Source organism: Triticum dicoccoides, chromosome 7B (assembly GCF_002162155.2).
Source record: "Triticum dicoccoides isolate Atlit2015 ecotype Zavitan chromosome 7B, WEW_v2.0, whole genome shotgun sequence".
Taxonomy (NCBI): domain Eukaryota; kingdom Viridiplantae; phylum Streptophyta; class Magnoliopsida; order Poales; family Poaceae; genus Triticum; species Triticum dicoccoides.
Genome location: NC_041393.1, coordinates 128,491,939 through 128,505,745, shown reverse-complemented (window position 1 = coordinate 128,505,745; position 13,807 = coordinate 128,491,939).

Here is a 13,807-nt window from a genome sequence, read left to right as displayed (position 1 = left end):
TATAAAAGTGTATAATAAAGCCCGTAAACATTCAAAACACATAATAAAATAGCATGAATGCTTCATAAATTATAGATACGTTGGAGACGTATCATCATACATCTTTGAAAGGTAGCAGGTGCATTACATATACCAAAAGGCATACGTCTATAAGCATAAGTTCCAAAAGGACAAGTGGAAGTGGTCTTTTCTTGATCGGGTTGAGAAATAGGTATTTGTGAAAAACCAGAATATCCATCAAGGAAGCAAAAACGTGTGTGCTCAGATAATGTTTCTAGCATTTGATCAATAAAATGCATAGGGTAATGATATTTTCTCGTTGCTTTGTTTAATTTTCTAAAAATCAATTACCATTCTATAGCCTGTGACAATTCTTTGTGGAATAAGTTCATTCTTATCATTAGGGACAACAGTTATACCTCCCTTCTTAAGAACACAATGAACAGGACTTACCCATCTACTATCAGCTATAGGATAGATTATACCTACTTCTAGAAGTTTCAACATTTCTGTTCTTACCAATTCTTTCACCTTCGGATTTAATCGACGTTGGTGATCAACAACGGGTTTAGCATCAGGTTCCATATTAATCTTGTGCTGGCATATAGTGGGACTAATGCCCTTAAGATCATCAAGTGTATATCCAATAGCAGCTCGGTGCTTCCTTAGAACTTTCAATGATCTTTCTTCTTCATGTTCTGAAAGGTTAGCATATATGGGATCAATTGTAGCCTTTTCGATAAGTAAGCGTGTCGAACCCAACGAGGAGCAGAAGGAAATGACAAGTGGTTTTCAGCAAGGTAATGTCTGCAAGTGCTGAAATTGTAAGTAACATAGTAGTTTGATTGCAAGATAATTTGTAACAAATAAGTAACGGTAATATTAACAAAAGTGCAGCAAGGTAGCCCAATCCTTTTGAGGCAAAGGACATGCCAAAATGGTCTCTTATGATAAGCAAAGTGTTCTTGAGGGTTCACGGGAATTTCATCTAGTCACTTTCACCATGTTGGTTCGATTCGTGTTCGCTACTTTGATAATTTGGTATGTGGGTGGACCGGTGCTTAGGTGTTGTTCTTACTTGAACAAACCTCCTAGTTATGATTAACCCCCTCGCAAGCATCCTGTCACGCCCAATATGCGACCCTATCCAAAAGGAACTCGAAGGTCTCACCAAGGATAGACCCGCATATTGAAACGCTTTTGCAAGGTGGATATCATTACATCAACGTTACATAATAGATGGGGATACATACATAAGGCATGCAATGCCACTCGAATACAACCTCACAATACATCAGAGCTACATCCGACTATGGATGAAACACAAACAAAAACTCAAACGACATCCACCCTGCTAGCCTAGGCTGCCGACCTGGAACCTATCCCCTGATCGAAGAAGCAGAATAAGAACTCAACGCAAGCAAGCATCGCTCTCGCATCATGATCATCGCATAACCTGTACCTGGAATTGTTGTTGTAGTAATCTGTGAGCCACGAGGACTCGGCAATCCCATTACCATGGGTATCAAGACTAGCAAAGCTTAATAGGAACGGAAGGGGTAAAGTGGTGAGGCTGCAGCAGCGACTAAGCATATATGGTGGCTAACATACGCAAATAAGAGCGAGAAGAGAGCAAGCAGAACGGTCGTGAAGCTAGCAATGATCAAGAAGTGATCCCGAACTCCTACTTACGCCAAACATAACCCAAAGACCGTGTTCACTTTTCGGACTCCGCCGAAAAGAGACCATCACGGCTACACACGCGGTTGATGTGTTTTAAATCGGATCTGGTGTCAAGTTATCTACAACCGGACATTAACAAATTCCCATCTGCCTATAACCGGAGGCACGGCTTTTGAAAGATTATACCCTGCAGGGGTGTCCCAACTTAGCCCATGACAAGCTCTCGCGATCAACGAAGGAATAGACCTTCTCCCAGGAAGACCCAATCAGACTCGGAATCCCGGTTTACAAGACATTTCGACAATGGTAAAACAAGACCAGCAAGACCGCCCGATGCACCGACAATCCCGATAGGAGCTGCACATATCTCGTTCTCAGGGCAACACCGGATAAGCTAAGCGTACAGGTACCGACGTAACCCAAGTTGCCAAGGGATGGTCCCGCACGGTGCTCTAGTTTGGACCAACACTTAGACAAGCACTGGCCCGGGGGGGCTAAAATAAAGATGACCCTCGAGAGCGCGACTCCCAAGGGAAAAAGGGCTAGGTGAGGCAAATGGTAAAACCAAGGTTGGGCCTTGCTGGAGGAGTTTTATTCAAAGTGAACTGTCGAGGGGGTCCCATAAATCACCCGACCACGTAAGGAACGCAAAATCCGGGAACATAACACCGGTATGACGGAAACTAGGGCGGCAAGACTGGAACAAAACACTAGGCAAAAGGTAGAGTCTTCCACCCTTTACCAAGTATATAGATGCATTAATAATATAAGAGATATTGTGATATCCGAACCAAAATCCTGTCCACCATGGAGCAATCTTCAACTTCACCTGCAACTAGCAACGCTATAAGAGGGGCTGAGCAAAAGCGGTAACATAGCCAAGCAACGATTTGCATAGGAAGGGTGTCAAAGGTTAGAGGTGTTGGGGAACGTAGCAGAAATTCAAAATTTTCCTACGCGTCACCAAGATCTATCTATGGAGAGACCAGCTACGAGTAGAAGGAGAGTGCATCTACATACCCTTGTAGATCGCTAAGCGGAAGCGTTCAAGTGAACGGGGTTGATGGAGTCGTACTCGTCGTGATTCAGATCACCGATGATCAAGTGCCGAACGGACGGCACCTCCGCGTTCAACACACGTACAGCCCGGTGACGTCTCCCACGCCTTGATCCAGCAAGGAGAGAGGGAGAGGTTGAGGAAGACTCCATCCAGCAGCAGCACAACGACATGGTGGTGATGGAGGAGCGTGGCAATCCCGCAGGGCTTCGCCAAGCACCATGGGAGAGGAGGAGGAGGGAGAGGGGCAGGGCTGCACCAACGAGAGATCAAATCGCGTGTTATGGGTAGCCCCATGCCTCAATATATATAGGGGGGAAGGGGGCTGCGCCCCCTTTAGGGTTTTCCCACCCCCTAGGGGCGGCGGCCAGCCCTAGATGGGTTTTGGGGTGCGGCCAAGGAGGGGGGGAGGAGTCCATCCTCCCCAAGGCACCTCGGAGGTGCCTTCCCCCTCGAGGACTCTTCCCTCTAGGGTTCCCTAGGCGCATGGGCCTCTTAGGGCTGGTGCCCTTGGCCCATGTAGGCCAAGGCGCACCCCCTACAGCCCATGTGGCCCCCCGGGGCAGGTGGCCCCACCCGGTGGGCCCCCGGGACCCTTCCGGTGGTCCCGGTACAATACCGATGACCCCGAAACTTGTCCGATGGCCGAAACAGGACTTCCTATATATAAATCTTTACCTCCGGACCATTCCGGAACTCCTCGTGACGTCCGGGATCTCATCCGGGACTCCGAACAACATTCGGTAACCACATACAAGCTTCCTTTATAACCCTAGCGTCATCGAACCTTAAGTGTGTAGACCCTACGGGTTCGGGAGACATGCAGACATGACCGAGACGTTCTCCGGTCAATAACCAACAGCGGGATCTGGATACCCATGTTGGCTCCCACATGTTCCACGATGATCTCATCGGATGAACCACGATGTCAAGGACTTAATCAATCCCGTATTCAATTCCCTTTGTCTATCGGTATGTTACTTGCCCGAGATTCGATCGTCGGTATACCGATACCTTGTTCAATCTCGTTACCGGCAAGTCACTTTACTCGTTCCGTAACACATCATCCCGTGATCAACTCCTTGGTCACATTGGGCATATGATGATGTCCTACCGAGTGGGCCCAGAGATACCTCTCCGTTTACACGGAGTGACAAATCCCAGTCTTGATCCGTATAAAACAATAGATACTTTCGGAGATACCTGTAGTGCACCTTTATAGTCACCCAGTTACGTTGTGACGTTTGATACACCCAAAGCACTCCTACGGTATCCATGAGTTACACGATCTCATGGTCAAAGGAAGAGATACTTGACATTGGCAAAGCTCTAGCAAATGAACTACTCGATCTTTTGTGCTAGTCTTAGGATTGGGTCTTGTCCATCACATCATTCTCCTAATGTCCATAGCCAGGAAACCATGACTATCTGTTGATCACAACGAGCTAGTCAACTAGAGGCTCACTAGGGACATATTGTGGTCTATGTATTCACACGTGTATTACGATTTCCGGATAATACAGTTATAGCATGAATAAAAGACAATTATCATGAACAAGGAAATATAATAATAATACTTTTATTATTGCCTCTAGGGCATATTTCCAACAGTCTCCCACTTGCACTAGAGTCAATAATCTAGTTCACATCGCCATGTGATTAACACTCACAGGTCACATCGCCATGTGACTAATACCCAAGAGTTTACTAGAGTCAGTAGTCTAGTTCACATCACTATGTGATTAACACTCAATGAGTTTTATGTTTGATCATGTTGCTTGTGAGAGAGGTTTTAGTCAACGGGTCTGAACCTTTCAGATCCGTGTGTGCTTTACAAATCTCTATGTCATCTCCTAGATGCAGCTACCATGCTCTATTTGGAGCTATTCCAAATAACTGTTCTACTTGGAGCTATTCTAAATTATTGCTCCATTATATGTATCCGGTCTCTCTACTCAGAGCTATCCGGATAGGTGTCAAGCTTGCATCGACATAACCCTTTACGACGAACTCTTCTACCACCTCCATAATCGAGAAAATTCCTTAGTCCACTAGTTACTAAGGATAACTTTGACCGCTGTCCTGTGAGCCATTCTTGGATCACTCTTGTACCCCTTGACTGACTCATGGCAAGGCACACTTCAGGTGCGGTACACAGCATAGCATACTGAAGAGCCTACGTTTTAAGCATAGGGGACGACCTTCGTCCTTTCTCTCTATTCTGCCGTGGTCTAGCTTTAAGTCTTAACTTCGTACCTTACAATTCAGGCAAGAACTCCTTCTTTGACAGGTCCATCTTGAACACCTTCAAGATCATGTCAAGGTATGTGCTAATTTGAAAATACTATTAAGCGTTTTGATCTATCCTTATAGATCTTGATGCTCAATGTTCAAGTAGCTTAATCCAGGTTTTCTATTGAAAAACACCTTTCAAATAACCCTATATGCTTTCTAGAAATTCTACATCATTTCTGATCAACAAATACTCATCAGAAATTCTATAGTGCTCCCACTCACTTCTTTGGAAATACAAGTTTTTCATAAAACTTTGTACAAACCCAAAATCTTTGATCATCTCATCAAAGTGTACATTCCAACTCCGAGATGCTTACTCCAGTCCTTAAAAGGATCGCTGGAGCTAGCATACCTTTTAGCATCCTTAGGATCGACAAAAACTTTCTGATTGTATTACATACAACCTTTCCTCACGAAAACTGGTAAGGAAACTCGTTTTGACATCCATCTGCCAGATTTCATAAATACAGCAGTAATCGCTAATATAATTCCAACAGACTCTTAGCATCGCTACGAGTTAGAAAATCTCATCGTAGTCAACTCCTTGAACTTGTCGGAAAACATCTTAACGACAAGTCGAGCTTTCTTAATGGTGACATTTACCATCATTGTCCGTCTTCCTTTTGAAATCCATCTGTACTCATTAGCCTTACGACCATCGAGCCGTTCTGCCAAAGTCTACACTTTGTTTTCATACATGGATCCTCTCTCGGATTTTATGGCCTCAAGCCATTTATCGGAATCTGGGCCCACCATCGCTTCTCCATAGCTCGTAGGTTCATTGTTGTCTAGCAACATGACTTCCAAGACAGTATTACCGTACCACTCTGAAGTAGTACGTATCCTTGTCACCCTACGAGGTACGGCAGTGATTTGATCCGAAACTTCATGATCAATATCATAAGCTTCCACTTCAATTGGTGTAGGTGCCACGGGAACAACTTCCTGTGCCCTGCTACACACTGGTTGAAGTGATGGTTCAATAACCTCATCAAGTCTCCACCATCCTCCCACTCAACTCTTTCGAGAGAAACCTTTCCTCGAGAAAGGACCCGATTCTAGAAACAATTCATATTGCTTTCGGATCTGAATTAGGAGGTATACCCAACTGTTTTTGGGTGTCCTATGAAGATGTATTTTATCCGCTTTGGGTTCGAGCTTATCAATCCTGAAACTTTTTCACATAAGCGTCACAGCCCCAAACCTTTAAGAAACGACAACTTAGGTTTCTCCAAACGGTGTCGTCTCAACGGAATTACGTGGTGCCCTATTTAAAGTGAATGTGGTTGTCTCTAATGCCTAACCCATGAACGATAGTGGTAACTCGATAAGAGACATCATGGTACGCACCATATCCAATAGGGTGCAACTATGATGTTCGGACACACCATCACACTATGGTGTTCCAGGCGGTATTAATTGTGAAACAATTTCCACAATGTCTTAATTGTGTGCCAAAACTCGTAACTCAGATATTCATCTCTATGATCGTATCATAGACATTTTATCCTCTTGTCACAATGATCTTCTACTTCACTCTGAAATTACTTGAACCATTCAATAATTCAGACTTGTGTTTCATCAAGTAAATATTCTCAACATCTACTCGAATCATCTGTGAAGTAAGAACATAACGATATTCACTGCATGCCTCAGCACTTATTGGACTGCACACATCAAAATGTGTTACTTCCAACAAGTTGCTATCTTGTTCCATCTTATTGAAACCGAGGCTTTTCAGTCATCTTGCCTATGTGGTATGATTTGCATATCTCAAGTGATTCAAAATCAAGTGAGTCCGAACGGTCCATTTGCATGGAGTTTCTTCATGCATATACACCAATAGACATGGTTCGCATGTCTCAAACTTTTCAAAAACGAGTGAGTCCAAAGATCCATCAACATGGAGCTTCTTCATGCGTTTTATACCAATATGACTTACATGGCAGTGCCACAAGTAAGTGGTACTATCATTACTATCTTATATCTTTTGGCATGAAAATGTGTATCACTACGATCGAGATTCAATAAACCATTCCTTTAGGTGCAAGACCATTGAAGGTATTATTCAAATAAATAGAGTAACTATTATTCTCCTTAAATGAATAACCGTATTGTAATAGACATAATCCAATCATGTCTATGCTCAACGCAAACACCAAATAACAATTATTTAGGTTCAACACCAATCTCGTTGGTAGAGGGAGCGTGCGATGCTTGATCACATCTAGCTTGGAAAAACACATATCGTCAGCTCACCTTTAGCTAGTCTCCGTTTACTCCGTAGCTTTTATTTCGAGTTACTAACACTTAGCAACCGAACCGGTATCTAATACCCTGGTGCTACTAGGAGTACTAGTAAAGTACACATTAACATAATGTATATCCAATATACTTCTATCGACCCTGCCAGCCTTCTCATCTACCAAGTATCTAGGGTAATTCTGCTCCAGTGGCTGTTCCCCTTATTACAGAAGCACTTAGTCTCGGGTTTGGGTTCAACCTTGGGTTTCTTCACTAGAGCAGCAGCTGAATTGCCGTTTCATGAAGTATCCCTTTGTTCCCTTGCCCTTCTTGAAACTAGTGGTTTCACCAACAATCAACAATTGATGCTCCTTCTTGATTTCTACTTTCGCGGTGTCAAGCATCGCGAATACCTCAAGGATCATCATATCTATCCCTGATATGTTATAGTTCATCATGAAGTTCTTGCAGCTTGGTGGCAATGACTTTGGAGAAACATCACTATCTCATCTGGAATATTAACTCCCACTCGATTCAAGTGATTGTTGCACTCAGACAATCTGAGCACAAGCTCAACGATTGAGCTTTTCTCCCTTAGTTTGTAGGCTAAGAAAATTGTCGGAGGTCTTGTACCTCTTGACGTGGGCACGAGCCTGAAATCCCAATTTCAGCCCTTGAAACATCTCATATGTTCCACGACGTTTCAAAAACGTCTTTGGTGCCTCTACTTAAACCATTTAATTGAACTATCACGTAGTTATCAAAACGTGTATGTCCGATGTTCGCAACATCGACAAACGACGTTGGGGTTCAGCACAGTGAGCGGTGAATTAAGGACATAAGCTTTCTACCGATCGCATAATCGCTACTATCAACTTTCAACTATATTTTCTCTAGGAACATAACTAAACAGTAGAACTATAGCGTGAACTACGACATAATTTGCAAAAGGTCTTTTGACTATGTTCAAGATAATTAAGTTCATCTTATGAACTCCCACTCAGATAGACATCCCTCTGGTCATCTAAGTGATCACATGATCCGAGTCAACTAGGCTGTGTCCGATCATCACGTGAGACGGACTAGTCATCATCGGTGAACATCTTCATGTTGATCGTATCTACTATACGACTCATGCTCGACCTTTCGGTCTCCGTGTTCCGAGGCCATGTCTGCACATGCTAGGCTCGTCAAGTTAACCCTAAGTGTTTTCGCTGTGTAAAACTGTCTTACACCCGTTGTATGTGAACGTAAGAATCCATCACACCCGATCATCACGTGGTGCTTAGAAGCGACGAACTGTAGCAACGGTGCACAGTTAGGGGAGAACACTTCTTGAAATTTTGTAAGGGATCATCTTATTTACTACCGTCGTCCTAAGTAAACAAGATGCATAAACATGATAAACATCACATGCAATCAAATAGAGTAGTGACATGATATGGCCAATATCATATAGCTCCTTTGATCTTCATCTTCGGGGCTCCATGATCATCTTGTCACCGGCATGACACCATGATCTTCATCATCATGATCTCCATCATCGTGTCTTCATGAAGTTGTCACGCCAACGACTACTTCTACTTCTATGGCTAACGCGTTTAGCAATAAAGTAAAGTAAGTTACATGGCGTTCTTCAATGACACGCAGGTCATACAAAAAATAAAGACAACTCCTATGGCTCCTGCCGGTTGTCATACTCATCGACATGCAAGTCGTGAATCCTATTACAAGAACATGATCAATCTCATACATCACATATCATTCATCACATTCTTCTGGCCATATCACATCACAAAGCATACCCTGCAAAAACAAGTTAGACGTCTTCTAATTGTTGTTTGCATGTTTTACGTGGCTGCTATGGGTTTCTAGCAAGAACGTTTCTTACCTACGCAAAACCACAACGTGATATGCCAATTGCTATTTACCCTTCATAAGGACCCTTTTCATCGAATCCGTTCCGACTAAAGTGGGAGAGACTGACACCCGCTAGCCACCTTATGCACCAAGTGCATGTCAATCGGTGGAACCTGTCTCACGTAAGAGTACGTGTAAGGTTGGTCCGGGCCGCTTCATCCCACAATACCGTCGAAACAAGATTGGACTAGTAACGGTAAGCATATTGAACAACATCAACGCCCACAACTACTTTGTGTTCTACTCGTGCAAAGAATCTACGCAATAGACCTAGCTCTGATACCACTGTTGGGGAACGTAGCAGAAATTCAAAATTTTCCTACGCGTCACCAAGATCTATCTATGGAGAGACCAGCTACGAGTAGAAGGAGAGTGCATCTACATACCCTTGTAGATCGCTAAGCGGAAGCGTTCAAGTGAACGGGGTTGATGGAGTCGTACTCGTCGTGATTCAGATCACCGATGATCAAGTGCCGAACGGATGGCACCTCCGCGTTCAACACACGTACAGCCCGGTGACGTCTCCCACGCCTTGATCCAGCAAGGAGAGAGGGAGAGGTTGAGGAAGACTCCATCCAGCAGCAGCACAACGACATGGTGGTGATGGAGGAGCGTGGCAATCCCGCAGGGCTTCACCAAGCACCATGGGAGAGGAGGAGGAGGGAGAGGGGCAGGGCTGCACCAACGAGAGATCAAATCGCGTGTTATGGGCAGCCCCATGCCTCAATATATATAGGGGGGAAGGGGGCTGCGCCCCCTTAAGGGTTTTCCCACCCCCTAGGGGCGGCGGCCAGCCCTAGATGGGTTTTGGGGTGCGGCCAAGGAGGGGGGGGAGGAGTCCATCCTCCCCAAGGCACCTCGGAGGTGCCTTCCCCCTCGAGGACTCTTCCCTCTAGGGTTCCCTAGGCGCATGGGCCTCTTGGGGCTGGTGCCCTTGGCCCATGTAGGCCAAGGCGCACCCCCTACAGCCCATGTGGCCCCCCGGGGCAGGTGGCCCCACCCGGTGGGCCCCCGGGACCCTTCCGGTGGTCCCGGTACAATACCGATGACCCCGAAACTTGTCCCGATGGCCGAAACAGGACTTCCTATATATAAATCTTTACCTCCGGACCATTCCGGAACTCCTCGTGACGTCCGGGATCTCATCCGGGACTCCGAACAACATTCGGTAACCACATACAAGCTTCCTTTATAACCCTAGCGTCATCGAACCTTAAGTGTGTAGACCCTACGGGTTCGGGAGACATGGAGACATGACCGAGACGTTCTCCGGTCAATAACCAACAGCGGGATCTGGATACCCATGTTGGCTCCCACATGTTCCACGATGATCTCATCGGATGAACCACGATGTCAAGGACTTAATCAATCCCGTATTCAATTCCCTTTGTCTATCGGTATGTTACTTGCCCGAGATTCGATCGTCGGTATACCGATACCTTGTTCAATCTCGTTACCGGCAAGTCACTTTACTCGTTCCGTAACACATCATCCCGTGATCAACTCCTTGGTCACATTGCGCATATGATGATGTCCTACCGAGTGGGCCCAGAGATACCTCTCCGTTTACACGGAGTGACAAATCCCAGTCTTGATCCGTATAAAACAATAGATACTTTCGGAGATACCTGTAGTGCACCTTTATAGTCACCCAGTTACGTTGTGACGTTTGATACACCCAAAGCACTCCTACGGTATCCAGGAGTTACACGATCTCATGGTCAAAGGAAGAGATACTTGACATTGGCAAAGCTCTAGCAAATGAACTACTCGATCTTTTGTGCTAGTCTTAGGATTGGGTCTTGTCCATCACATCATTCTCCTAATGATGTGATCCCGTTATCAACGACATCCAATGTCCATAGCCAGGAAACCATGACTATATGTTGATCACAACGAGCTAGTCAACTAGAGGCTCACTAGGGACATATTGTGGTCTATGTATTCACACGTGTATTACGATTTCCGGATAATACAGTTATACCATGAATAAAAGACAATTATCATGAACAAGGAAATATAATAATAATACATTTATTATTGCCTCTAGGGCATATTTCCAACAAGAGGTTCATGGCAATTTGGGATGGCTTGATAAACAGGTGATAGGTAACGCAGCATAGCGATAGAACGAAGCAACTAGCATAGCAATGATAGTAGTGAGATCTAGGGTAGCGGTCATCTTGCCTGAAATCCCGCAAGGAAGAAGAACGAGTCCATGAAGAAGATGAACGGATGAAGCCACGAAGACGAACCAAGCGTAGACGAACGAATCCTCACGATCGCAACGAAACAGGAACTATCGATAAGAAACACACAACATAGTAAACACACCACACATGAACAAGGCATGATGCACACACGAGCATGATGCATGAGAATACTACATGAAGCTACTCATGGCAAGAGATGATGCAAACAAGAGCAACACGTCAAGACAAGTTTAAATGAGGCCGGGAACAACATATAACAATTCCGGTAAGTCCTCATATGCATATTTCGAAATTGGTCCATATCTGAATAAACCTTTTGTTCAAGTTGTTAAACAGCAAGTTAAGATGCACAAAGATGATCTACACGAGATTCTAGTCAAGTTACATATAAAGTTCATTTAGTTCGGAGCTACGGCCTAGAAGATATGAGCAAAACAAGATCAACATGGCATTGATGCAAAATGCACCCAAACATCAAGCAAACACCTCAAAACAAGGATGCAACATGATAATATGAAGCTACATGCAATTCTAAGCAAGTTTCATATAGAGAAAGCTCAAAACGGAGCAATGGTTCAACACACACACATGAAACAAGTTTAAAGGACAAGCTGTCCAAAATAGCAACTAGGCATATTGCAAGCATCAAAACAATAAGCTACAACATCTCAACATGAAAACAAAAGGCATGGGCATGATGTACAGGTAAAGCACAACAAAACATGAACACTGAGCTATCTCCAGAAATCACTAGAACATGCTCAAACACACATGGTAAGATTGCAAGTTATAACAATTTCAGACTTTGCAGAAAATAACATCACGATGCAATGTTTAGAGCTATCAAACGACATGTTACAGGAACTTATCACGGCAAACAAAGGCATGGCATGAATCTACTAATTGCATAGATCAAGAGTCCTTTACTGACCATAAGCCAAAAAGGATCAAAAAATAGGATGGCACCCATGTAAACATAGCAAGTTATTATACAGATTCAAACATGGCAGAAACAGAATTATGAAGACATGTAGATGAGCTTGTGCAACTCACTACAGAGCAAAACATGGCATGGCAAGGCAACCAACAGTAATAAGACATGTTTGTGAAGCTAAGCATGGCAATAGAAAGTTCATAGGGTGCATGGATCACTAGCAAAACACATGGTAACAACTGAACTTAATGTTAACAGGCTGACAGCAACATTATGAAGCAACTTTGGAGCAAGATATGAACAATCTACAGCAACCTATAAATGCAACCAGGGGCATGTATGGTTAGAGGATGACATGTATATCAAAACATATTTATAGAACATCTCCAGATTATGCATAGAATGATTAGTAGAAGCAGGTTTACATGGCATCACGAAATAACAGATTCAGCCTAGCAAAACAGCAACATCAGGTACCCTACTTAACAAGCTTGAATCACTCACCACAAGTCATTGCATGACAAGATAAGCATAGCATCATCAAGAAGACATGTATATGTAATAATCCAAGGCAAGAACAAGTCCATAGCATGCAAGGATCCACTATAGCAACCTTGGCCAAATTGAATAACATGTAAACAATCTGCCAGGAAACATTTTGAAGCAAAAGTAGAGCACGAAAATGACATGCTAGACTACTCCATAATTGCAACCAAGGGCATGAATGGATAGACAATAACCTATTGTTCAAAACACCCTTACTGAAGTATCTCAAAATATGCATGGATCTCTCTGTAGCATCAAGTTTACATGGCATGAAAATAACAGCAGAACAGGGACTAAAATCAGTAACATCATGATGCAATGTTTGCATGCTTGTGCTAGTCACCACATTGATCACAAAAATACATGGTAAGCACCTCTGTAAAGAAGACATAGCATAGATCAAAACACATGAAGACATCAACCTCATAGGATGCACACATCAATCATGGCAAAAATGACAAATGAGCTCGTTCTGATAACCGACAACAGAAAACATCATGAAGAACTCTTACAACGATGATTCAGGCATCAAGATGAGCTCAAATGAATATGATGGAAATAAATGATGTACTCGTCGAGACGAACAACTTGACATATCACACGCCCAAAACGGAGCTACGGATGCAGAGATACAACAGGTCAAACATGGCATGATTATTACACAGAAACGGGGACTTAGGGATTTCGGGGTCAACCTCCAGTTTTGCATGGACTTCGAGGCGGCTGGAAAACTCGCCGGAGACGACGGGGAAGACGCCGGGGTGGCCGGAGATGGCGGATCGGGGCCGGATCTCGCCGGATCCGGCCGGATCCCGGCGCGGGGAGGCGGAGGGGGTCGGCCCCGAGCTCGGGCGGCCATGGCGGGGGTCGCCGGAGGCGCTCAGCGGCGGCGGTCGGCGGCGAGCATGGCGGCGC